Here is a 23364-nt window from a genome sequence, read left to right as displayed (position 1 = left end):
TGGATGGGGAGAGGGGCAGGTGGGCAAGGGAGATGGGAGGAGGGCCTCCTTTACAGGTGGGAGAAAGAAGACCCTGGGTGTGACCATGGCAGTGAGTGCAGGGATGGAGTGGAGGGGGTCACGTGAAAAAGAGTTGAAAGGTGAAAGCAGCAGAACCTGGTAATTCATTAGATGTGAATTAGGAGGGAGAACTAAAAAGAAAAAAGCCAAGAGTGAGGCTGAGGTGACACTGAGACTGCTGAAAGTCACAGCTCTGAGTAAGTCTTGAGGGAGAGGGCTCCCAGGAGCCCTTGCGCAGTCAGCGTCTCCAGCCTCTTGCCCAGCCAGGTCCCCTTCTACCTGACACACACTTGAATTCTCCAGCTGCACCAAGTTACTGAGTTATCCAGAATGCCTTTGCCCTACTTGGCTGCCTAGGAACTCCGCTTCATCCTTCAAAACCCAGCTCAGGCATCACCACCTCTGGGTGGCTTAATGCCACAGCTCACGTGAATCGTTCACTCTTCTGCATCGCTCCGGGCCTCGTGCAGTCTAGTGCACAGTTTCCCAGCCAATGTGAAGTAGTGCATCGGGTATGCAAATAGATCACAGGCGTGCCCTTGGGCCTTGAGGTGTCCAGTTGGGCCTAGAGTAGCTGGAGCTCCTGGCCAGTCACCTCCAGCTGCCAACAGCACATCCATTGACCCTAGAGGACCACACAAATGTTTCCATTTTTCTGTGCATGCGACGCCCTGGGGGGAAGATGGATGCGCTAAGGATGCTAAATTGGAACCTTTAGTCTCCGTTTCAACTGAGGCCACAAGCAATAGATAAAATATTCCAAAATGAGCTGCAAGATTTGCAAGGGATGCTTATGAGGACCAGTTTTCTACTTTCAGCCCACCACCCACCTCCAGACTCTACCGGGTGACACAGAAGCCGAGGAAAGAACTGCAGTTCACAGGAGAGAATTTGGGGGGAGAAAGCTAAGCAGTGGGTCCCACCCAGAAGAATGGGGTGACTCCCTCAAAACAGTCCACAGGGGCTTTGAGGAAGTATTTGGAGGCTTAACCTTTGTCCCTGAAGCTGGCGGGACACGATGGGCTGGAGCCTGGCTGAGTCTGGAGGGAGAGCCCGGTGGGTCAGCCACCCTGATGGCCGAGCAAGGAGAGGCGGCCGCCTGGGGACCAGCTTGCGCTCAGAGTTGGTGGGCAGGGGGCTCACAGCGTTTCCAGATGGCGGGGTGAGCCCCATTCAGCAGGAAGAGGGAGCAGGGGGGCCAGGTAGAGAGCGAGGCGACCCTAGTAGGGCGCGACCTTAGAGTCCGGGAGCCGAGGAAAGGGTGGAGAGTGGACGGCAGAGGGGGCTGCGGTGAGACCCTGGCTGGACTGTGGCCGAGCTGGGGACGGGGCCCTGGAGGGTCTGGGAGAACCACTGAAGGCATCGCACGAGAAAGAAGCTGCTGGAACATAAGCGGGGCCGAGAGAGAGAGGCCGATGCACTGCTGCTGGTGGTCCAGGAGCAGCTCCCGGCTCCCTGACCTTCCCCCGCATCCCCCCCGCCTCACCCCTCTCCGCGGTAGGCAGGAATCCGAGCCACAGCTGGGGGTGGGCCGGCTGGGGGCACCTCGCCCCTGCTGCCCTCAGCCCGCGGTCCGTGCCAGGGGGAGGGGCGGGCGAAGTTCTCCTGTGCAATGAAGTGCGAAGCTTTTGATTATCACACTTGCTGGCCATATAAATCACTGAAATGAGCTGGTGTTCGGAGATTTAAATGACTGGGACGTTTCTCACGTCTAAATGTGATCAGGAAAGTCACTGGCCCCTGATTTTTCCCCGCCGAAAGCTCTAAGGGGAGGCTGCGGGTGGAATGCGCTTCCCCGCTCGTTGCGCGCTGTGGTCCTGGCTTGTCCGTCCTCACACGTGCGCCGCTGACCGCGTCCTCCCCCGCCTGCATCCGCTCCTTGAGGGCAGGAGCCACACTCACACCTGTCGGCTCCTAGGATTTGGGGCAGCGCTGGGCGCACAGGGGGCACCGTGGAGCTTGGGGGACGGACCCAAATGCCATCCCGTCGCGCTTCATTTCTGTTTCTTTCTCCCCAGTTTTCTCAGTTGGAGCCCCTCGCCTCTGTGCCTGGAAGGAGTTGCAGGTGTGTGTGAGCAGAGAGCGGTCACCCACAGGGCCCCGGCGCAGCTCGGGGGGCCCTCAGGTGAGTCCGGTGGGGCCGACAGCCAACACCAGTTCCCTTCATCCCAGCGGCATCCCTCCCACCGCCCTGCTCCAAGTCGTTTTTTCCAGTCTCTCCCCCAGTGGACACCCCGCTTCCCTGTCACCTTATGGAGCGTCACCTCTTTCTTACCTGCGTGAGTTACATCCCTTCTCCATCTTCGTTCACTGAGAATTCCACACACGTGGTGATGCAGGCGTCCCTACATCTACGTCACTACGCCTGTGTTACAGGCATCACGGCGGCATGAGGATGCAAGAACTGCCACCTGGCTTCCTCTGAACCACTGCCACGTGCGTCGTCCCCACGTCGCTCCAGACTCTGGGGACGGCCGAGCTCCTGGACCAGTCAGCCTCCAAGGTGGGACTTGATTTAGCCAAAGGGCAACAGCTAAATCATTTTCCTGAATACCTGAAACTAACGCAACGTTGGAAATCAACTCTATTTCAGTAAAAGCAAGTTAAAATAAATGATGGGGACAGAGTTAGGAAGTGAGAAAAATTGTCTGATGCCGAAAAGCACCTGAGCTGAACTGGAAAGAAGATGTTTCTGAGGAACTTGGTCAGAAAACGTGGCAGGCAGTCTTCGGGCTTGGGTTGTCTGTCTGCACCTGTGACACATGGGCATGACCGCCTGCACCATTACTTGGAGACTCAGGCAAGACTAAAGATGTCTAATAAAGTGTGCTTCACATTGATAAGACTCTGGAAGCAAGAATAGAATTTTATTGTTTAGTCTGGCAGAAATTACTAAAGCAGTCATAACTGAAAACCATGCGCCTGATTCTTTGAGCTATGTACACGAAACGCTCTTAAGTCCGCAGGGTTTGGTAACAGGGCGATTCCTTGCAGTATGTGAATGGAATGATTTCCTCTTGGCCAGAGAATACACGAGGAAAGGAGATTACCCGCCTTATGGAGTATTTGCTGTGTCCCCCTCTGTGGATGGGCCCACCACAATCCCTTCACTTCCTCTATCGAATACAAACCCTGGCACACACCTTGCCAACCACTCCTCACCTGTGGCATCGTTCCTCGGGGGCGGGCAGAGGATGGCCCAGCTGGAGGCAGGACCATAGGAGAGGCAGGAACCCCCAACCCACTTTCTCCGCATCCCAGTTCCGGGATCCAGGCCAGGCAGCACAGGGGCTCTGCCGGTGGCCCTCTCCCCTCTCAGAGTGGGCACAGGTGCGGAGTTGAGAAACTGAGGGCTACGGGCACTCCCCTTAGCTTCTGCCCTGGTGCGGGGCAGGCACCGGGGTGCCCTCTTCCACTTGGGGTACCTGCCAGGGATTCCCAGTGCCCCCCAGGACTGCAGTCTTCTCCTTCTTCAGGCCTCGCACGGTCTCTGCTTTCCCCCAACAGGAGAAGACCTCAGCACCTCAGGGCCACGCAGAAAATGCCTGCCCTTCCAGATCCTTCAGTGGGGGACAAAGGCTTTCAGTCCTCCAGCAGAGATGGGGCTGCAGTGCAAACCAGAGCTTCCCAACCTCTGTGCCAGTTGTCAGTGTATCGACAAACTGGTCCCCTCAGGTGTCGGGCACCTCGGCAGGGCCTGGAGCCTCCCTCCTCATTTCTCTCCACGGTCCCCGAGATGGTACAGGTATTACCATTCCCTGTGACAGCCATGACATGCAGACAGTCTGGACGGCAGCCGATCGTCCTAGTGAGGAGATTCTGGTGAGGATGGGCCCCAGTTCCGCCAGAGGCATCTCCGCCCCTCAGCTTTTTAGCCAGAGCATCACTACCCGCCGGAGGAGCGGCCGGGTGCAGGGCTGGGGGGCTCTGCGCCATGCCCGGGGTGCTGGGCAGACCTGAGCCCTGTGGGCCCCACTGAGCTTTTGAATTGGAAGGTTCCCCCATTATTCTAACCACTCCAGAATCCTCCCTGGCTGCTTTTCTTTTGCTCCAGTTTCACCCAAGGGTAGAGTTGGCCTCAGCCAGCATCCTGCCCTCGCCCTTCTCTGGCCCTGTGCTGGGAACCCAGAAGCAGGTGTGGGAGCCCGTGGCTGTGCCCTTAGCCCTGGTCGCAGGGGACACGGCCTCCCGTTAGCACGCCGCAGGAAGACTCCAGAACTGACACCCACGCTCGGCTTTGGGGGATTTACAAAACACATCCTGCCCCCCAAAATTGCAGAGCTATTTTAAAATTCAAATGGGTTATATTTTCTAAGCCAGAGCTACATCGCTTTCCCCAAAGCAGTTTTCAGACATTTCAAAAACGTTAGCTGGTGAGTCAGAAATCTCCTCTTACTCTTTCTGTTTTCTCTCGCTCTGAAAATACGTATGTATACATAAGCACACGTCACGCTTGGAGGCGTATCTTCTAGGATGTAAATAACAAAGGAAAGAGTGTGGCGGTTGGAATCCTGGTGCTTGGAAGAGATGGGTCTGTGCTCTGCGTCCCAGCACAGCGTTTAGCACATTGTTACACACGGAGCGTCTGTGGCCTTCACGTGCACCCTCGTCTTCCCCTGTGCTCGACGACCTGACCCGCGAGGCCGCTGGGCTGACTTCCCGCGCTCGCGCCACGTGCTTGGAGAGTTCCCAAGGCCGGCAAGTCAAATGTTGCGGCCAGGTCGTCGCCTATTTCCAGCAAAATGAGTTCATATCCATTTAGGCCCGTTTTACTGCTCTTTGTTATAACTATTGCCAAGGAGAAACGAGCAGGTTTGGGGACCACAAGGCAAAATAATATTTGAAATTTTAACATATGCTTATTTCTTAATATTGTAAGCACCCTATTGTGACTTGGGGACTTTTGTGTTAGTCTTCGATCCCTCTCCCACAGAGTCTGGGAGGACTGGGTGCCCGGGCCTTGGCCTTGGGATGCGCGGTCTCACTCGCCGTGCACAGAGGCGGTGTCCTTCGCCCACGGCGGGGCTGAGTGGAGGCTCCAAGCTCGTGTGGCCTGAGACATTCCATCGCACAGGCTCTCCTAGCAACATGGCGATGCCAGCAAACCCAACAATGACCTTTTGTCGTTAGCTCTATAAAGCCCGTGGCATGAGTCTCACCAGAAAATTCAAAGGATATTTTGCAAGCGAAGAGCGATTTCCAGCTGAAGCTTTGAATCGGTTGCTTTTCCTCCAATCTGCAAATATCAAACTGGACCGGCACCAGATTGTCGCTTCAAGAGCAGGACGTACCCAAAGAGGTGAGTCTGGACCGTCCCAGTCCTGGCTCTGGTTAGGGAACCACTTGTGTACCACCGGCAAGTCACTTAACTCTCTAGATCTCACTGCCCTCATCTCCACGCCTGAGCAACTGCTTCTGGACAGTGCAGGGGACTTGCTAACCCGTCCAGATCCCTGGGCTGACGCCCGTTCTCCTGCTGCATCAGAATCTCTGGGGCTGTGCTCCACAAACGTGACTTTCAACCAAAGGCAAATAGATGACGTTGCTGAACAATTGTAAAAGTGCTTAGGTAACTAGCTTTCTAATTTGTTTGCTTGGCATAAACAGGGCCAATGCACACTTAGAACTGGCCTGTTGTGTATGTGGTGGGGAGCGTGTTTTTTCTCTAATAGATTTTATAAAGGACTAAACCAACCCATTTTCTTTGCTGTTTCTGATTAGCTATCCTCTATAACAGACTATAAATCATGCACCCCTATCAGGAAAACACTTTTGAGCATGTGTTTCCAATATTGGCACTTTAAAAATATTGAATATTAATATCTGTATTTATATACTATATTGTGCTTTAGTAGGAACATATTATGAATATGTTCCTAATACTTAAAAAATGTTTTTAAAGGAAAAAAGTTGAAATAAGATTTAAGATTTTGATTAGTGAAAATTTTGGTTTAGTACTTTGTGACATAGCGAGATCAAAACCAATTTGTAAACAGCAAAGATTTACTGTACAGCACAGGGAACTATATTCAATATCTTGTAATAAATTATAATGGAAAAGAATAGAAAAAGAAGAATATAGATACATATATATATATATATGTATGTATAACTGAATCACTTGGCTGTACACGTGAAACTAACACAATATTGTAAATCAACTTCAATAAAACAAACAAGAAACAAATTTCTGATGTTGGTTTTGAATTCGCTATCTTTTATTACTTAGTTATAATAAATGAAAACATGCTTCACAAAGATACGTAGATTTAAGTGGAAGAAGTGCCCTTTTTTTCTGCACTTACTAAATTATGATACTGATTTTTTAATTCCCTCCACTAATTATCCCAAGGTTTCTTACGGGCTAGTACATTTCCATTTTTTCTGAATATCAAATTGATGTTGTTGAAAATTAGAAAGTGTGGCACTTTTTTACATTTCTAACAAACATATTTAAAACGTGATAAAATTCTTCATTTTGAAAAACTGGGGACAGGGTCGAAAATTCTGTTTCCAGAATTTTTATGTTTGCAGATATGAGTTTTTACATTGTTTGTGACAGTAAAAGCCATGTAAATCAGAAACATTCTCAAACATCCAGTTTCAAAATTCTCTTTCCGTAGCATGAATTTCTTTCAAAAGTTACTCCTTCCTCACTCATTTTAACATCATTTTCGCAAATGGACAGATTAAGCATATTTACTTTTTGGAAATGTCTGCCAGACTGTGTGTCAACCCCTTATAACCACACCCCAAAAAAGCCAGCACATTTGGAACATTTGTATTTGTAAAAGAATAATGACCATTTCAAATTTAATCACGTTTTTAAGCGCTTTGCCATCAGATAACTTACAACCATCCGAGGGCACAAGAGATTTTCATGGTCATTCCCCTATTTCTTTTTTTAATGACATCTGGTAGCATTTGGGGGATCTCTGGTTCAGTGTTTCTGCTGCAGTGACATCCTTGTGACTGATGCTGTCAGCGAACGTCCTGGGAGGGACCAGGTCTGGGAGCTTTCCTCGATGTCCTTTCTTTTTTTTAATTCTGCCAAAGCTGCCACTCCATAAGTGGTTATACTTATATGGATACCACCCCACTCCCACTTCTTTTTTTTTTCTTTCTATCTTTATCTTCTCCTTTCAATTTTATTGAGATATACTTGACATACATCACTGTGTAAGTTTAAGGTGTACGGCATCATCATGTGACTTACATACATCATGAAAGGATAATCGCAATAAGTTTAGTAAACATTCGTCATCTCCTATAGATAAAAAATCAAAGAAATAGAAAAAAATTTTGTTTTCCTTGTGATGAGAACTTGTGTTAGGATTGACTCTCTTAACAAATTTCATATATAACACACAGCAGTGTTGATTCTACTTATCATGTTGTACATTGCATCCCTAGAACTTATTTATCTTAAAACTGGGAGTTTGTACTTTTTGACCACCTTCATCTAATTAAAGAAGCCATACTTTGATGAGCATGTATCTTTGTCTGGTACGTCTTTTCTTTGGCAGCCCATATGAAAGCCTTTCTGCAGGTATTTCATTATTGAAACAATCCAGCCGCTCAATTATGGAGTCGTGTTAGAAGGCTCTCAACTTTCGTTCTTCCGGCAATCAGCCCACAGTGTGTCATTTTTTTCTAACACTTTGCTTGTGTCTTCTAAAAGGTTTTCTAACTAAAGAGAGCGTTTTCATTTTTCATTATTGCTTTATGTAAATTATTTCTCTGCTGCAGTTTCTCTAACGGTGTATTTGCTATTAGATAAGAAATCTCAAAAGTAGCTTCTAAGTATTATAAAAATTTAGTAAGTTATTTTAAAATTCTGGATGGAGACTCACATAACCATACACTTCAAACAAAACAAGAGGCTTGGTTTTTTATGTTCCGGAATTTTAATTTTAAGTTGCTTTTGCTAACCATGCTAATTTTGTTCTGTCATTTTCTAATATAGCAAAGGAACGCTCTACACTTAGGTCAGTGTTCATTGTTAACAATAATAGATGTAAAAAGCTATATTTCAAATAGACTTTTTGTAAGAACTTTTTAATTTGAGAGAATTTTAGATTTACAGAAGAATTGCTAAGATAGAACGAAGAATTCCCATATACCCTTCATTGCAGCTTCCTTTAATGTGGACGTCTGATATAAGCATAGTAAATCCATCAAAACTAAAAAATTAACACTAATAAAGCATTACTAACTATAGACTTTATTTGAATTTCTCCAGTTCTTCCATTATTGCGCTTTTTTTCTGTTCCAGGATACCACGTCACCGAAAGAGTCAGCAGCCAATGCCACATAATAATTTTGTGAAGATTTGTTTAGTTAAAACGAGATGATGTTATTTGGCATTCCAGTTCACCAAGGAGCTCCTGCAAGTGTTACAAGATGCTGAAAGCAGGGGTGGCTTTGTCCCTTTCTTTCCTGCTGTGGAATTAGGACTCTGTTTTCCACTGGACCGGAAATAAGGTTGGTCTAGCTTGTGGGCCGAATAAGGGGCCAGTCTTCATATGTTTATTAAATGTTGGGGATATATATATATATATATATATATATATATATATATATATTTTTTTTTTTTTTTTTTTTTTTTTTCCGGTACGCGGGCCTCTCACCGCTGTGGCCCCTCCTGTTGCAGAGCACAGGCTCCGGACATGCAGGCTCAGCGGCCATGGCTCACGGGCCCAGCCGCTCTGCGGCATGTGGGATCTTCCCGGACCGGGGCACAAACCCGTGTCCCCTGCATCGGCAGGCGGACTCTCAGCCACTGCACCACCAGAGAAGCCCATTTCCTTTCCTTTTTAGAGACAAAAATTTGTATCCGTAAAAATTCTCAAACTTCCTTTCTATAGCAAATGCCCCTGCTATAAAGAGAGGGTCAGGGTCTTTTGTACTCCCTGGAGCACCCACATCCCATTTTGGGGAACACTGCTCTATATTGTATTCATGCTCCTTTGGTGGTCCAGAGAATCAGCCCTAAACTCCTGCTCATATTAACAAGGGCTAAACTAGGAAAACTGGACAATTTCAGTGTCTTGTTCTGACATGTGCCTGAATTATGGTCTATAATAGACAATCGTTGAGAAACCTATTAAGGCAGTGAGTACACCCTAATAAATTTCTCCAGGAAGCACCTCTTAGACCATCGCTCAACAAGTTGTTAACACTTCTGGTACTTTGGGCAGGGTGGTGTGGGGAAAACCTCTGGGGGCTGAGACCTGATAGCCCTGGGGCACCGTGTCAGTCACACCACAAACTCGTGTGACTGGAAATTGAATCCTCGATAGCTATGTCACTCACTTACTGAAGGAACAGATAATGTTGTGGATACTGTTCTGTGCTGCCTGGCCCCCCTTCAAGAAGGAGTGACTTCTCCCCCAGCTGCTGGGGATGTGCTAGAAGGCCCTTACCGTCGACCCCCTTTGGGGATTGCCTCAGGCCCACCTCCTCCCAGGACCAGCCAGCATCCAGTGCCCAATCCATGGGTCGTGAAGGCCTGGCCCCTCCTCCCATCTTGGAGCAGCTCTGAGGGGCCATCCGGCTTCTGACTCCCCAGGGGTTGGCTTTGCTGGGAATCCATCGCAGACCAACTTCTCCCTCCATCCAATCCCGCTTCCCCCCTCCCCTCCACAGGAGCACCCCCTAACAGATGTTCTGCACACGAGTCTCAGCTCAGAGAATCTGCTTCCCAGAAAACCCACCTGCCACATAGGGAAGTCAAACAAGCCAAAACAGTGTGCAAAGGAAAATAAGCACACCTGTGCTTGCGGATGCATCCAGAGATGGTCCTGAGTGTGTGAATGTGTACATAGAAAAAAAAAAATATGTGTTTTGGGACTTCCCTGGTGGCGTAATGGTTAAGACTCCGCACTTCCAATGCAGAAGGCCCAGGTTTGATCCCTGGTCAGGGAACTAGATCCCACAGGCATGCTGCAACTGAGAGTTCACGTGCCACAACTAAGGAGCCCATGTGCTGCAACTAAGGAGCCCATGTGCCACAACTAAGGAGCCAGCCTGCCGCAACCAAGACCCAGTGCAACCAAATAAATACTTTTTAAAAATGTGTGTGTGTATATATGTGTTGGCCATTTTCTTAGAAAAACTGTAGCATCTTATGCTTTTTTATTTATATCATATTTTAAAATCTTAAAATTTATTTTTACATAGTGATACATAAAGTTTTAAAATCACTCGAGGGCTTCCCTGGTGGCGCAGTGGTTGAGAGTCCGCCTGCCGATGCAGGGGACACGGGTTCGTGCCCCGGTCCGGGAAGATCCCACGTGCCACGGAGCGGCTGGGCCCGTGAGCCATGGCTGCTGGGCCTGCGTGTCCGGAGCCTGTGCTCCGCAACAGGAGAGGCCACAACAGTGAGAGTCCCGCGTACCGAAAAAAAAAAAAAAAATCACTGCCTACTATGCCATTGTATGGACACACCATGTAATAGCCACCATTTGAGTGCCGACTGTTTGCTGGGCACTCTTGCACCCTCTTTGTATTTATTCAACACATATTTATGGAGAGCCTGTTATGTACCAGGCACTGTTCTAGGTGCTATGGATACTAGCAGCTATTATCTCAGGCTTCACTTCAGCCTTAAAAATTAGCTACTGTGATTATCCCGATTTTACAGAGGAGAAAACTAAACTTTACGTAACTTGCCCAAGGTCACAGGATTAGTAAGTAGTGGCACCAGAATCCATAACCAGGCAGCTGGTCTCCAGTGCTTCTGCTTTTACTCCCTCCACTAGCACCCTCCCCAAGCCCCCTCTTTTTTTTTTTTTTTTGTGGTACGCGGGCCTCTCACTGTTGTGGCCTCTCCCGTTGCGGAGCACAGGCTCCGGATGCACAGGCTCAGCAGCCATGGCTCACGGGCCCAGCCGCTCCGCGGTATATGGGATCCTCCCAGACCGGGGCACGAACCCGTATCCCCTGCATCGGCAGGCGGACTCTCAACCACTGCGCCACCAGGGAGGCCCCCCCAAGCCCCCGCTTGATGGGCAGTCAGACTACATGCAGCTGGCGGCTGCTACAAACAAAGCTGCAGTGAACATCTTTTCTCATGTGTCTTTGCATGCCGTTTCCCCACTTATAAAAAGCACTGAGAAAGGGAAACAGGTGAGCTCATTATCTTACCGGATATCTGTTAGCAGTCCCAGGTCATTACCCAGGTCATTTTAAAAGGTGCCTTTCTCCAAAATTAGGGATTTAAAGAATCAAAAAATACTACGTTCCATTCTTAATATGAAAATCTTGGGTTAAGCCTTTGAAATACTTCCATGCAGGCCCTGCATGTTGGATGCATATTTGCAGATAGGGTAATACCTGGATTACCATCGCCAGCATCCCTGGTGGGAAGTGGAATGTTTTTATTAAAATTTCTCTTGTTTGCGTTTCAGGAAAAAAAATGAAAGCAGATCCACAAGCCAGGTCTGGTTTTAATCAGAGCATAATCTTTATGAGACAACGCAAGGCTGAGAATTTTTTAATCTGATATTTTGAAAGAAAAATCCGTGTTCCAAAATGATACAAACCAATCAGCCTTAGAAGAACGATGGAAAAAAGAAATCTCTTGCATAAAAGAGAAGCAGGAAATTCCAGAGAAGTTTCACAGGGAGGAGGGGAAAACCCAAGGTCTGTATCGCTATTTATGGGCTTATTTCTTCATACAGGGTAATAATATGGTTTTGTTAAACAACCAAAATTCGGTTTAGAGGGAATCACAGCATTCTCTCTCCCTGAAGTGAGAACATAACTGAACCTATTACAAACCCACTCTGTGTCCCATGATCCATTGGCCCATTAGATAACTATTTCGTCCTCTTCGGGGACTCTTCCCATTGTGGTCATAGATCCATCTCATATTAGATGATTTAATACCTTAGTAATTTGGAGCGTCTCTGTAGACATTGCTGAAATTTTTATATTTTCATGTACATTCCACTGATTGGGGGCAAAAGTTCTGATTGGCAGGACTTCAGGGTGAGTTGTTGAAATTTATAATCATTTTCATATAATGCTCGGCTAGCGTGGGGATAGTAAAATCTCAATCTTGCAATAAGCTGCAAAACTATTAGTGGATTTCTAGGTCATGTTGTTCAGGGTTAACACTCAGTGGAATATATTTTCCATTAAATATGAAAGTGCTCCAAGTACGTTTTATACCAGGTGTGTTAACTTTACTGTTTCCTGGTGTGTCTATAATTTCAAAATTAATCAAGTCTTCTTTTATGTGCGTTTGCATGAATTCTGGCTTTCTTTTGAACAGTCATAATGACTCAAAGATGGAGACTAAAAATTGGCAAGAAAAAGCCAATAAAAGCATAAAGTCCAGAGTTTCAGAGAAATGAGATTTACCAAATGATATACAGTATAGTTCCCTCGACCAGAGCTTTCAATGTTATATTTATTCGAAAGTGCCTCATTTAGTGTTTATTTTTGCCAGTTTCATAGCAGGAATCAGATCACGAAGGTTCAATGAGCAAATCAAACACCATTTTAAAATTCATCCTTGGAGCATAGGCGTGTCTCTTCTCTTATTCCATTGTCTTATCTCTTTCCAAAGCAAGGCATTTAAATTTTTATGTGACTAAAATCGTCACATGTCAGAATACCGTAGGACTTAAAACTCCAAATGTTTTGGCTTACACATTTCAATTTCCTAACTCCACTGCAAAAAGAAAAAGAACACTGGATAAATTAAAATAGCTGATGTTTTCCTATCGTTAGTCTCCATTTATTCCTCTTTGCGTACATTATGTGTGTTTACTCGGGTAAATACAATTGCCTTTTCTTCGGTTGCTTAAATCTCTTTGTCTACGAAAAGTAGAAAGAGCTCATCCATTATTTAAGTTACTATTTCTATAACTGAATTAATACATACATCTACCGGAGAAAAGAGGTTGACAGAGTGAAGGTCCGCACAGAGGCTCCGCTTGAAGTCCCACTTGATCTCTGTATGGATAGGTAATAGTGAAAGCACGTTGCCAGAAATACCAGGTTTTAGTGCTATGATGATGGCGTAAATGATACTGTAAGAGGAAGAAACCCTCAAATATTTTCAACATTTAAAAGAATGTTCCCCTAGTTTAAAAGATGCCTCTCTTACTCTCTTAATTCTCCAGGGCACAGAGCAGGAAGTCAGAGCTGTTACATTCTGCTTTGCTGAGTGTAGGTCAGGCTGATGTATATCGATTGCCCTGGATTTTTCAGTATAAAAACTTGGAGTTTGAGCTTTCCTTCAAGTTACCAGTCCAACCTCACTCTGCCACTGCTTGGGTTCCCCCAACTTCAGTTTCCTGGCTGTGACCCCCAGGATTTACACTGGCCCCAGTGGCTGCCTCTGTGAAGGGAGGACGTGAAGTGGAAGAGAATTTCAGGGCAGCCCCGGACAGGAAGTGAGGGGAAAAATGTGAAGTTTGCGGGAAAGTAGGGTCAGGCACTTGCCCCATAGGCCTCCACAGCTGAACCTGCATTCGTGTGTTTGTTTCATAGATGAATTGACGTACTTTAAGAGAAGATGTATTCTCTTCTGAAATATTGCCTTGTACACTGCAGCTCATGGAAGATAGCCCTCTGTAATGGTAAAGTGAAAGCACACACACACCTGAGCTGTTGGCAACGTGTATTTTTAAAACAAATACATGGGGCTTCCCTGGTGGAGCAGTGGTTGAGAGTCTGCCTGACGATGCAGGGGACACGGGTTCGTGCCCCGGTCCGGGAAGATCCCACATGCCGCGGAGCGGCTGGGCCCGTGAGCCATGGCCGCTGAGCCTGCGCGTCCGGAGCCTGTGCTCCGCAACAGGAGAGGCCACAACAGTGAGAGGCCCGCGTACTGCAAAAAACAAACAAACAAACAAACAAAAACCAACTACATGGTAGGGGGAATGTGGGAAAGAGACAGAGAACAAAAGAACTGATCAGTAACAGGCTTAGAGTCCTGCTTAGAGAGGTTCATTTAAGGAATTGGCCCATGTGATTGTGGAGCTGGGCAAGTACAGCATTTACAGGGCAGCAGTGCGTAGGTGAGGCTGGAGCTCAGGCAGGAGTTAAGTTGCGATCTTGAGTCCAGAACCCACAGGGCAGGCTGGCAGGACTTGTGTGTGGAGTCTGGAGGCAAATTCCTTCTTCTCCCAGAAGCCTGTGTCTGCTTCAACTGATCGGATGAGGCTCACCCGCATTATCAAGGGCAATCTCCCTCCAAAGCCAGCCGCTTGCAAGTGTTGATCATATTGACAAAATATCTTCACAGCAACATCTAGGCTAATGTTTGACCCAACAACTGAGCCCCATAGCCAGGCTGACACATAAAATTAACCCACGCAGTATTTCCCCCAATTATAAAGGAGGAGACTGGGGCTTGAAGAAGGTAACTCGCTCGAGGTCAGACCATGAGAATATGAAGTAATACTGTGCAACCTCGATGCTTATGCTCTTAGTCACAAACCCTGGCTGCCTGCTTAGATTAATTTCTAAATTAGGGAAGAAGCTCTAAAAGAGAGGCACTTGAACCTAGTAGGTTTTGATTTAAAACAAGGGTTTGAAACACAGGGCAGACAAGATAGAGTAACAAGGACCAGATTTACCCTCTTGCCTGAAATAACTGGAAACAGAGATAACGTATATGAAACAAGAGTTTGAAAGACCCTGGATATCGGGTAGTAAAGGAGAGCGATCCTTGAGAGACGAGAAGCAAACCAGGGTTGGGGGGGGGCATCCAGTTGCCCCAGCCCTAAAGGAGGGTTTCCAAGCAGTGGGGCAGAGGGGGATACCCAGGCAGAGCCCTGTGATCTCCCTAAGTTGAGGAGACAGCTGAGAGTCTGGGGAGGCCAAGGTGGCTAGAGTTAGTGGGAGAAGAGGGAGCCATGTGGAGAAGGCCTCCAGAAATATCCAGAGGGTCTCTCCTGAGGCTTCAGCTCACAGCCTATCAGTAAGAGTGTGTGAGGAAACTCCCGAGGCTGGGGAAAGAACCACCCAAGAGATAAAAGTAGGTACTCTCCGGAGATAACACAGGGCCAGAGCAAAAGAGGCATAATTCATGGAGATCCAAGTGTTTGGATCTTGGTGGTGAGGCAAAATTAGACCTGGACGACATTCTCTTGGTTCTGCCCAACAAACCTTAAAAGCAAACTTGAAAGGATTGAACCATTTCCAAGTAATTTAACTGTGCTCCGGAGTTCAGAGTTCAAGAATAGTTCGAGGAATACAAAAATAGGTAGCACCCAACAAGGTGAAATTCACAGTGTCTGGCATTCAATCTAGATTGCTAGGCATGCAGAGCAACAGAAAATTTTGACCCATAATCAGAGGAAGAAATAAGCTCATGGAAACTGATACACAGATGACATAGGTGATGGAATTAGTGGACAGAGATATTTAATAGTTATTATATCTGTATTCAGTGTGTTCAAGAAATTGGAGGAAAGATCATGCAGGATTAGCAGAGACATGGAAAATATAAAATACAAACTGAAATTCTATGAAAGCTACAATATCTGAGACTAGAAACACACTGGATGGAATCAAAATAGATTAGACATGGCAGAGAAAAAGATTAGTGAATTTGAAGACTTAGCAATGGAAAGTAAATACAGTGAAACATGGAGAGAAAGACTGGAAACAATAAACTATCTGTGCACTCTGGGACAGCTTCCAAGTGGTCTAATATATGTGTACTTGGAGGTCCTAGTCTCGGCAAACTAGGCATTGAAGGGAATTCTACTTGATAAAGGTTATCAAAGGAAAATGTATAGCTAGCCTCCTATGTATTGTGAAGGACCAAACACCTTCCCCTGAAGATTAGAAACAAGACAAGGATGTTCACTCACCACCTGTATTCAGTATCGTACTGGAGGTTCTAACCAGATCCATCGATAAGGCAAGAAAAAGAAAGAAAAGCCATCTTAATTGGAAAAGAAGTAAAACCTTTTTTATGCATTGATGACATTATCATCTATATAGAAAATCTTATAGAATCTGCCAAAAAAGCCAAAAGAACCAATAAGTGGCTTTAGGAAGGTTGCAGGATGTAAAATCAATATACAAAGATCTGTTATTTCCAAATACTACTAATGAACAGTTCGCTATTGACATTTTTAAAATTCCATTTACAATAGCATTAAAAAGTGTTATATTCTTAGGGATAAATCTGGCAAAACATGATTAAGGTCTGCACATTTAAAACTATAGAACATTGCTGAGAGAAATGAAAGGCCTAAATAAATGGAGTGATTTACAAGTTTCATGGGTCAGATAACTCAATATACCGAATATGTCAAATTTCCCCCAAATTAATCTATAGAAAAAAAAAGCATTCCCAATGAGAATCCTTTTTGTATAAACTGACAAGCTGATTCTGAAATTCATTTGGAAGTATAAAGAACCTAGGGAAATCAAAACAACTTTGAAAGGACTTCCGGGTAAGATGGCGGAAGAGTAAGACGCGGAGATCACCTTCCTCCCCACGGATACACCAGAAATACAGCTACACGTGGAACAACCCCTACAGAACACCTACTGAACGCTGGCAGAAGACCCCAGACCTCCCAAAAGGCAAGAAACTCCCCACATACCTGGGTAGGGCAAAGCGGAGAGATTCCCGCACAGAGGATCGGTGCCGAGCGGCACTCACCAGCCCGAGAGGCTTGTCTGCTCGCCCCGGCGGCGCTGGAAGCTGAGGCTCGGGCTTCGGTCAGAGCGCAGGGAAAGGACTGGGGCTGGCGGCGAGAACTCAGCCTGAAGGGGGCTAATGAGCCACAGCTAGCCGGCAGGGAGTCCGGGAAAACTCTGGAGCTGCCGAAGAGGCAAGAGACTTTTTCTTCCCTCTTGGTTTCCTGGTGCGCGAGGAGAGGGGATTAAGAGCGCTGCTTAAAGGGGCTCCACAGACGGGCGCGAGTCACGACTGAAAGCGCGGAGCCCAGTGACGGGCGTGGGACGCTGGGGCTGCTGCTGCCGCCGCCAAGAAGCCTGTGTGTGAGTGCAGGTCACTGCCCACACCGCCCTTCCGGGAGCCTGTGCAGCCCGCCACTGCCGGGGTCCCGGGATCCAGGGGCGGCTTCCCTGGGAGAACGCACGGTGCGCCTCGGGCTGGTGCAACGTCACGCCGACCTCTGCCGCTGCAGGCTCGCCCCGCACTCCGTGCCCCTCCCTCCCGCCCGGCCTGAGTGAGCCAGAGTCCCCGAAGAGGCTGCTCCTTTAACCCTGTCCTGTCTGAGCGAAGAACAGACGCCCTCCGGCGACCTACACGCAGAGGCGGGGCCAAATCCAAAGCTGAGACACAGGAGCTGTGAGAACAAAGAAGAGAAAGGGAAACCTCTTCCAGCAGCCTCAGAAGCAGCGGATTAAAGCTCCACAATCAACTTGATATACCCTGCATCTGTGGAATACATGAATGGACAACAAATCATCCCAAATTGAGGAGCCAGGAGTCAGTGCTGTGCCTCTGAGGTGGGAGAGCCAACTTCAGGACACTGGTCCACAAGAGACCTCCCAGCTCCACATAATATCAAACGGTGAAAATCTTCCAGAGATCTCCATCTCAACAGCAGCACCCAGCTTCACTCAACGACCAGCAAGCTACAGTGCTGGACACCCTATGCCAAACAACTAGCAAGACAGGAACACAACGCCACCCATTAGCAGAGAGGCTGCCTAAAATCATAAAAAGTCCGCAGACACCCCAAAACACACCACCTGACGTGGACCTGCCCACCAGAAAGACAAGATCCAGCCTCATCCACCAGAACACAGGCACTAGTCCCCTCCACCAGGAAGCTTACACAACCCACTAAACCAACCTTAGCCACTGGGGACAGACACCAAAAACAACGGGAACTACGAACCTGCAGCCTGCAAAAAGGAGACCCCAAACACAGTAACATAAGCAAAATGAGAAGACAGAAAAACACACAGCAGGAGAAGGAGCAAGATAAAAACCCACCAGATCTAACAAATGAAGAGGTAATAGGCAGTCTACCTGAAAAAGAATTCAGAATAATGATGGTAAAGATGATCCAAGATTCTATTTCCCAGATCCAAAATCTTGGAAATAGAATAGACAAAATGCAAGAAACAGTTAACAAGGACCTAGAAGAACTAAAGATGAATCAAGCATCGATTAAAAACACAATAAATGAAATAAAAAATACTCTAGATGGGATCAATAGCAGAATAACTGAGGCAGAAGAATGGATAAGTGAGGTGGAAGATAAAATAGTGGAAATAACTGCTGCAGAGCAAAATACAGAAAAAAGAATGAAAAGAACAGAGGACAGTCTCAGAGACCTCTGGGACAACATTAAACGCACCAACATTTGAATTTTAGGGGTTCCAGAAGAAGAAGAGAAAAAGAAAGGGACTGAGAAAATATTTGAAGAGATTATAGTTGAAAACTTCCCTAATATGGGGAAGGAAATAGTTAATCAAGTAGAGGAGGTACAGAGAGTCCCATACAGAATAAATCCAAGGAGAAATACGCCAAGACACATATTAATCAAACTGTCAAAAATTAAACACAAAGAAATCATATTAAAAGCAGCAAGGCAAAAACAACAAATAACACACAAGGGAATCCCCATCAGGATAACAGCTGATCTCTCAGCAGAAACTCTACAAGCCAGAAGGGAGTGGCAGGACATAATTAAAGTGATGAAGGAGAAAAACCTGCAACCAAGATTACTCTACCCAGCAAGGATCTCATTCAGATTTGATGGAGAAATTAAAACGTTTACAGACAAGAAAAAGCTGAGAGAGTTCAGCACCAGCAAACCAGCTTTACAACAAATGCTAAAGGAACTTCTCTAGGCAAGAAACACAACAGAAGGAAAAGACCTACAATAACGAACCCAAAACAATTAAGAAAATGGGAATAGGAACATACATATCGATAATTACCTTAAATGTAAATGGACTAAATGCTCCCACCAAAAGACACATATTGGCTGAATGGATACAAAAACAAGACCCATATATATGATGTCTACAAGAGACCCACTTCAGACCTAGAGACACATACAGACTGAAAGTAAGGGGATGGAAAAAGATATTCCATGCAAATGGAAATCAAAAGAAAGCTGGAGTAGCAATTCTCATATCAGACAAAATAGACTTTAAAATAAAGACTACTAGAAGAGACAAAGAAGGACACTACCTAATGATCAAGGGATCGATCCAAGAAGAAGATACAACAATTGTAAATATTTATGCACCAAACATAGGAGCACCTCAATACATAAGGCAAATACTAACAGCCATAAAAGGAGAAATCGACAGTAACACAATCATAGTAGGGGACTTTAACACCCCACTTTCACCAATGGACAGATCATCCAAAATGAAAATAAATAAGGAAACACAAGCTTTAAATGATACATTAAACACGATGGACTTAATTGATATTTATAGGACATTCCATCCAAAAACAACAGAATACACATTTTTCTCAAGTGCTCATGGAACATTCTCCAGGATAGATCATATCTTGGGTCACAAGTCAAGCCTTGGTAAATTTAAGAAAATTGAAATTGTCTCAAGTATCTTTTCCGACCACAATGCTATGAGACTAGATATCAATTACAGGAAAAGAGCTGTAAAAAATACAAACACATGGAGGCTAAACAATACACTACTTAATAACAAAGTGATCACGGAAGAAATCAAAGGGGAAATTAAAAAATACCTAGAAACAAATGACAATGGAGACACGACGACCCAAAACCTATGGGATGCAGCAAAAGCAGTTCTAAGAGGGAAGTTTATAGCAATACAATCCCACCTTAAGAAACAGGAAACATCTCGAATAAACAACCTAACCTTGCACCTAAAGCAATTAGAGAAAGAAGAACAAAAACATCCCAAAGTTAGCAGAAGGAAAGAAATCATAAAAATCAGATCAGAAATAAATGAAAAAGAAATGAAGGAAACGATAGCAAAGATCAATAAAACTAAAAGCTGGTTCTTTGAGAAGATAAACAAAATTGACAAACCATTAGCCAGACTCATCAAGAAAAAAAGGGAGAAGACTCAAATCAATAGAATTAGAAATGAAAAACGAGAAGTAACAACTGACACTGCAGAAATACAAAAGATCATGAGAGATTACTACAAGCAACTCTATGCCAATAAAATGGACAACCTGGAAGAAATGGACAAATTCTTAGAAATGCACAACCTGCCGAGACTGAACCAGGAAGAAATAGAAAATATGAACAGACCAATCACAAGCACTGAAATTGAAACTGTGATAAAAAATCTTCCAACAAACAAAAGCCCAGGACCAGATGGCTTCACAGGTGAATTCTATCAAGCATTTAGAGAAGAGCTAACACCTATCCTTCTCAAACTCTTCCAAAATATAGCAGAGGGAGGAACACTCCCAAACTCATTCTACGAGGCCACCATCACCTTGATACCAAAACCAGACAAGGATGTCACAAAGAAAGAAAACTACAGGCCAATATCACTGATGAACATAAATGCAAAAATCCTCAACAAAATACTAGCAAACAGAATCCAACAGCACATTAAAAGGATCATACACCATGATCAAGTGGGGTTTATTCCAGGAATGCAAGGATTCTTCAGTATACACAAATCAATCAACGTGATACACCATATTAACAAACTGAAGGAGAAAAACCATATGATCATCTCAATAGATGCAGAGAAAGCTTTCGACAAAATTCAACACCCATTTATGATAAAAACCCTGCAGAAAGTAGGCATAGAGGGAACTTTCCTCAACATAATAAAGGCCATATATGACAAACCCACAGCCAGCATCGTCCTCAATGGTGAAAAACTGAAACCATTTCCACTAAGATCAGGAACAAGACAAGGTTGCCCACTCTCACCACTCTTATTCAACATAGTTTTGGAAGTTTTAGCCACAGCCATCAGAGAAGAAAAGAAAATAAAAGGAATCCAAATCGGAAAAGAAGAAGTAAAGCTGTCACTGTTTGCAGATGACATGATACTATACATAGAGAATCCTAAAGATGCTACCAGAAAACTAATAGAGCTAATCAATGAATTTGGTAAAGTTGCAGGATACAAAATTAATGCACAGAAATCTCTGGCATTCCTATATACTAATGATGAAAAATCTGAAAATGAAATCAAGAAAACACTCCCATTTACCATTGCAACAAAAAGAATAAAATATCTAGGAATAAACCTACCTAAGGGGACAAAAGACCTGTATGCAGAAAATGAAAAGACACTGATGAAAGAAATTAAAGATGATACAAATAGATGGAGAGATGTACCATGTTCTTGGATTGGAAGAATCAACATTGTGAAAATGACTCTACTACCCAAAGCAATCTACAGATTCAGTGCAATCCCTATCAAACTACCACTGGCATTTTTCACAGAACTAGAACAAAAAATTTCACAATTTGTATGGAAACACAAAAGACTCCGAATAGCCAAAGCAATCTTGAGAACGAAAAATGGAGCTGGAGGAATCAGGCTCCCTGACTTCAGACTATACTACAAAGCTACAGTAATCAAGACAGTATGGTACTAGCACAAAAACAGAAAGATAGATCAATGGAACAGGATAGAAAGCCCAGAGGTAAACCCACGGACATATGGTCACCTTATCTTTGATAAAGGAGGCAGGAATGTACAGTGGAGAAAGGACAGTCTCTTCAATAAGTGGTGCTGGGAAAACTGGACAGGGACATGTAAAAGTATGAGATTAGATCAATCCCTAACACCATACACAAAAATAAACTCAAAATGGATTAAAGACCTAAATGTCAGGCCAGACACTATCAAACTCTTAGAGGAAAACATAGACAGAACACTCTATGACATAAATCACAGCAAGATCCTTTTTGACCCACCTCCTAGAGAAATGGAAATAAAGACAAAAATAAACACATGGGACCTAATGAAACTTAAAAGCTTTTGCACAGCAAAGGAAACCATAAACAAGACCAAAAGACAACCCTCAGAATGGGAGAAAATATTTGTAAATGAAGCAGGTGACAAAGGATTAATCTCCAAAATTTATAAGCAGCTCTTGCAGCTCAATAACAAAAAAACAAACAACCCAATCCAAAAATGGGCAGAAGACCTAAATAGACATTTCTCCACAGAAGATATACAGACTGCCAACAAACACATGAAAGGATGCTCAACATCTTTGCTCATTAGAGAAATGCAAATCAAAACTACAATGAGATATCATCTCACACCAGTCAGAATGGCCATCATCAAAAAATCTAGAAACAATAAATGCTGGAGAGGGTGTGGAAAAAAAGGAACACTCTTGCACTGCTGGTGGGAATGTGAATTGGTACAGCCACTATGGAGAACGGTATGGAGGTTCCTTAAAAAACTACAAATAGAACTACCATATGACCTAGCAATCCCACTAGTGGGCATATACCCTGAGAAAACCATAATTCAAAAAGAGACATGTACCAAAATGTTCATAGCAGCCCTATTTACAATAGCCCGGAGATGGAAACAACCTAAGTGTCCATCATCAGATGAATGGGTAAAGAAGATGTGGCACATATATACAATGGAATATTACTCAGCCATAAAAAGAAATGAAATTGAGCTATTTGTAATGAGGTGGATGGACCTAGAGTCTGTCATACAGAGTGAAGTAAGTCAGAAAGAGAAAGACAAATACTGTATGCTGACACATATATATGGAATTTAAGAAAAAGTCATGAAGAACATAGGGGTAAGACAGGAATAAAGACACAGACCTACTAGAGAATGGAGTTGAGGATATGGGGAGGGGGAAGGGTAAGCTGTGACAAAGTGAAAGAGCGGCATGGACATATATACACTACCAAACATAAGGTAGATAGCTAGTGGGAAGCAGCCGCATAGCACAGGGAGATCAGCTCGGTGCTTTGGGACCTCCTGGAGGGGTGGGATAGGGAGGGTGGGAGGGAGACGCAAAAGGGAGGGGATATGGGAACATATGTATATGTATAACTGATTAAATTTGTTATAAAGCAAAAAAAAAAAAAAAAAAAAAGTACACAGTCTTGGGCTTCCCTGGTGGTGCAGTGGTTGAGAGTCCGCCTGCCGATGCAGGGGACATGGGTTTGTGCCCCGGTCTGGGAGGATCCCACATGCCACGGGGCAGCTGGGCCCATGAGCCATGGCCGCTGAGCCTGCGCATCTGGAGCCTGTGCTCCACAATGGGAGAGGCCACAACAGTGAGAGGCCTGCGTACTGCAAAAAAAAAAAAAAAGAAAGAAAGAAAAAAAGAAAAATTACACAATCTTGAAAACAAATAATGTATTTTTGTTTTCCTCTAAG

At 45.0% G+C, this 23364-nt stretch overlaps 1 protein-coding gene across 16 annotated transcripts in view; it reads left to right on the top strand.

Annotated features, from left to right (window-relative positions):
* The window catches only part of ZNF438 (zinc finger protein 438), a 391097-nt gene that overhangs the window by 92892 nt on the left and 274841 nt on the right, over positions 1-23364 (top strand). For 15 of the 16 annotated variants that reach the window (XM_081230082.1, XM_081230072.1, XM_081230075.1 and 12 more), the window contains exons 2-4: positions 2079-5359; positions 8336-8544; positions 11472-11706. The gene's annotated coding sequence lies outside the window, so the exon portion shown is untranslated. The remainder of the gene's footprint in view (positions 1-2078; positions 5360-8335; positions 8545-11471; positions 11707-23364) is intronic. The other variant, XM_081230085.1, reaches the window with a different exon arrangement.

The sequence above is a fragment of the Mesoplodon bidens genome (assembly GCF_964165515.1).
Source record: "Mesoplodon bidens genome assembly, chromosome: 3".
Taxonomy (NCBI): domain Eukaryota; kingdom Metazoa; phylum Chordata; class Mammalia; order Artiodactyla; family Ziphiidae; genus Mesoplodon; species Mesoplodon bidens.
Note: the sequence above shows the minus strand (reverse complement) of the source record. Positions and strands in the feature narration are given on the sequence as shown.